The 4,460-nt window shown below is 43.9% G+C and overlaps 1 pseudogene; it reads left to right on the top strand.

The window, feature by feature from the left end:
- Positions 1 to 1,347: 1,347 nt before the first annotated feature.
- On the top strand, positions 1,348 to 4,123 carry LOC120062968 (annotated as a pseudogene).
- The last annotated feature ends 337 nt before the right edge of the window (positions 4,124 to 4,460 follow it).

Here is a 4,460-nt window from a genome sequence, read left to right as displayed (position 1 = left end):
GTACCAGTAAAAAGTTTGGACACACCTACTCACCTACATTGTAGAAGAATAGCGAAGACATCAAAACTATGAAATAACACCTATGCAATCATGTAGTAACCAAAAAAGTGTAAACATCCTGCGAACCTTTAAAGTACAGACTAAATGTGTTCTGGGAGCATTCTTGTAACATCAAGTGAATGTTTTTTGCACCCTAGAAGAAACATTGTATAATCAGCCGCACAACTGGACCATTTTTTGTGTGTTTTGAGAACACCTTTTGTGATGTCCCTACAATGTTCCCACCAGACTGTGCTCACAACCTAATTAAACATTCTGTGAACCTTAAAAGAACAGACTAAATGTGTTCTGGGAACGGTCTTGCAACATCAGCAGAATGTTTCATACAAACCTTGTATAATCATCAGCACTACTGGACAGTTTTTGTGTTATGAGAACATTTGCCACAACCTAACAAATGTTCTGGGAACTTTCACAGAACCAATTTTGGTTTGCTGGGAAAACATTACTGGTACATTGTGTTATTACCTGTAAACCTAATAAGAACTTTTGTGGAATGTTCTGTGGTGGTTGTTGCAGATGTTGTGCACAACATTTTAGTGAACTTAATGGGAATCTTAGCTAATGTTCTGGGAATGTTTTCGGTTTGTTGGGAAGATTATTGGCATCATTGCTTGAGGAAAAATTGTTAATTACATACAAAGGTAGAGTAAAAAAAGCTGTGGAAAACGCTTGCTATATTATTCGTCCCATGTTGTGTGTGGTGTGCATGTGTCACGTTCCTGACCTATTTCTGTTAGTTTGTTGTATGTGTTAGTTGGTCAGGACGTGAGTTTGGGTGGGCATTCTATGTTTTCTGTTTCTATGTTGGTTTAAGGGTTGCCTGGTATGGCTCTTAATTAGAGGCAGGTGTTTTGCGTTCCTCTAATTGAGAGTCATATTTAGGTAGGTTGTTTCACAGTGTTCGTTGTGGGTGGTTGTCTCCTGTGTCAGTGTTTGTCGCACCATACGGGACTGTTCGGTTTGTTTTTGTACATCGTCATTTTGTGTAGTCTATTTTCTCTGTTCGTGCGTTCTTCGTGTTTATGTAAGTTCGTCGTCCAGGTCTGTCTACTCCGTTTGTTGTTTTGTTAGTTATAGTGAAGTTCGTGTTTTTTCGTCTTGTCTTTAAATAAATTGTGTTCACAACCCGCTGCGCCTTGGTTCCCTCACTACTCCTCCTTTTCGGATGAAAAGGAGGAGAACAACCGTTACAGAACCACCCACCAATCCAGAATCAAGCAGCGGTGTAATCAGAGGAAGGGACAGCGCAAGAAGGAGGAAAGGACCGTTACAGCATGTTTCCAGATGAGGCCTCTGTATGAGCTGGTAAAGGAGGTGCAGTGTGCTGGCGTGACTAGGCTCCATCTGAAGACGGCCATAGAGCAGTACCTGAATGAAAGGCACCCTTGCTTCTGCAAGCCCTGCAGGAACATCAGCCTGGTGGTGATAGAGGGGGATGAGTGTAAATACATCTGTAAACCTGGTACAGACTGGCCTGTGAGAAGGGAAAGGAGGTAGAGGGTAGGTAACATTTTACATGTCGTGTGGATACTCCAGATGACGGTATTTGTGTATTTATTTCTGGGTGCTTGCAGACATACTGTACATTCACATACAGATATATGCATAACCTCTCCCTCCATCCTTCCTTTCACTCTCCTTGTTTCGTTCACCACAACCCAACATTCAACCATTATTTCCCTCCCTCCCTAATGGCTGATCCATGGCAGCTGGTCCTGCTGGTCTGGCTGGACTTCCTGCTCTGTAAGTCAGAGGTCACGAACCCGCACATGCAGTACTCATGCCCCTCAGAGAGGCTGCCATCACTGCAACGGGGAGGCCAGGGTGACGACAGGCTGCCATAGCAACCGAGACATGCAATACGTCCTGTCAGAATTATTGCAGCTTCTGTTGACTTTAGTGATAAGACTTTATACATGAACACAACACAACAAATACATGAAATGGACTGTATACATAGCACCTTTCACAAAGTACTTCTGCAGGCCAAAGTGCTAATCAGGCAAGCGCTAACAAAGAAAGTGTTGGAAAAGCATGGCAGGAGCAACACATTGCTGTCTTCTATTAATTCAGCCTTCATATTACCCTGCTGTTAACTTACTGAACGTCCGTTTGGTGTACGCCTGTTTGTTTGTTTACTTCCAGGACCATGGAGCCTCAGTGCTTTGCCCTGACCCTCTCACCTCGAGAGACCTGAGGAAGCACACCTCTCCCTAATGGCTATGTCGTGGTAAGAATGGATGGACAGACAGTCACTATACTACTGCCTGTTTCCTTCAGTGCTGCTGCTGCTGGAGAGCTTTTCATTTTTAAATGTTTTATTTATTTCACCTTTATTTAACCAGGTAGGCTAGTTGAGAACAAGTTCTCATTTACAACTGCGACCTGGCCAAGATAAAGCAAAGCTACAGGGCATATAGACGTTTGCTCTAAACTCGCACTAACACAACTGTGAATGAACTAATCACCATGTATTTGCACTGGGCTGGCTCCAAAAGCTTGTACAACACCCTAGTCTACCATGTAGTCGTTTCAGTCTGTTTATTATAATGCAGTTGTTGTAAGTTCCTCCATTAGTAGAGATCACAATCTGGAAAGTTTTGACTGTGTTTGACCATCATTTGTGCTGTTAAACTCAGGATCCAAAAGATGTGTATATGGTGAACAGTAAGATTTAATACACCTGCATGGAGGGCTGCCATCTGATTGGAATTAGAACCGCAGAGTGCACTGGTGATCAGACATGGAGCACAGCTCCAAAAGAGTGCAAGAGTAAGTTGTGCTTCAATGACGACACACACAAGCACGTACACACACACACACACACACACACACACACACACACACACACACACACACACACACACACACACACACCCATCATTAAGATTGTTCCCTCATCTTCTGCCATGCTCCAGGTGTCATGTCCCATCCCTTCAAAATGATGTCACAGGCTCCCACTGCGAGCCCACTTATGACATAGGAGAAATGATCCCTCTATCCTACCCTGAGGGGAGACACATAGTGGGAGACATAGAGATCCTCTGGGTCACCGGACCCCAATACCATCACATACCATCACCAGGGTAGGTTACCTTGATTCAGCTGCATTTCACAAACACCATACCCAGTTCCACCAATCTGGAGATGTATCCATTCTGCAACTTTTACCTTCTGGTATTCTCTCCCCTCGGAAATTCAAATTATGTATGGTCTTTGTTTTCCTTCTTTCCTTTATGAATCCAGCACCAAAAACGCTCAATCCCCTTGATGGCCCAGCAGTGCAATGCAAACCATGGGAGAAACTCGCAGAAAACGAATGTATCTGTAAAATGGCTTATGATTGCGCGTACGTTTTACTAACCTTTGTGGCACCTTTTGACTGCATATTCTAACTAGGATCTATGCTTTAGCTATGATAAATTCTATAATATTCCCTTAGACACAGATATAAGATCAGCTCAGCCTCCACAAGTTCAAATCTTGATCATCAGGAGAGCAAACACAAAACTGACCTAATTTCACCGGTTTCAAGGTTTCATGTTGCTCTTTTGTCCAGATCATCTCAAGAAGTGTGTGCCACCAACTCTGAGAGTGTTGTCGGAAAGACAGACTGAGCGTGTGCGAGATACACATCCTGCAGTGTGCTACAACTTGACAGAGGACAGCACCTGCCAGTGGCCAACCCACACAACTTCACCCTAAACTGAGTGACTGCCAGCTGTGGGAGACCTGTGATGGTACAACTCAACACTTCAGTTTTTTTGTGTGTGTGCTTACGCGCGTGTGTGTGTGTGTGTGTGTGTGTGTGTGCAAACTGCACCAGATCTCAAGGACATTTTCCTTGTCCTATTTTCCTTGTCTCATTCCAACAGGACAAACAAACAGGTGTCGCTGTGAGGACAGGGTTGAGTGCTCAGACCCAGGGTTGAGTCTGTGTGTCCGTCTAGGGACTGAGGCTGACAGTGCTACCCAGACGCTGAGCGAGTGTGAGGCAGGACTGAGGAGATGTAAATGGGAGAAGGTGTCCGTTGGCAGCAGACTGCCCTGTGGCGCCTAAGGACACAAGAGAATGGTCTCCTCTCCTCCGACTCAGCATGTCTGTGATAATGACAGAAAATACCCTCCACTCATTTTGTCTCATCTCTGTTCATTTTACATGACTCTTCAAACGCACTGCTTCAAAGACATTAAAGCAATATAAATCATCCATTAGTTTGGAATTCATAATACATATTTTTGTTCCAATAAACAAAAAAAAGTCACAACAGTAGAGTAAGAACTAAGGGCTCTATTCAGTCTGTATTGATGAAACGTTACAGATTGCGTGATAGAAATGAAATGGTAGTTTCCTATTGAACCGACATCGGTAGTGTCTGCCGTAAATGCAGTCTCTG

Source organism: Salvelinus namaycush, chromosome 18, assembly GCF_016432855.1.
Source record: "Salvelinus namaycush isolate Seneca chromosome 18, SaNama_1.0, whole genome shotgun sequence".
In the NCBI taxonomy this organism is placed as follows: Eukaryota; Metazoa; Chordata; class Actinopteri; order Salmoniformes; family Salmonidae; genus Salvelinus; species Salvelinus namaycush.
The sequence above is the reverse complement of the archived record's forward strand: the minus strand, read 5'-3'. Positions and strand labels throughout refer to the sequence as shown.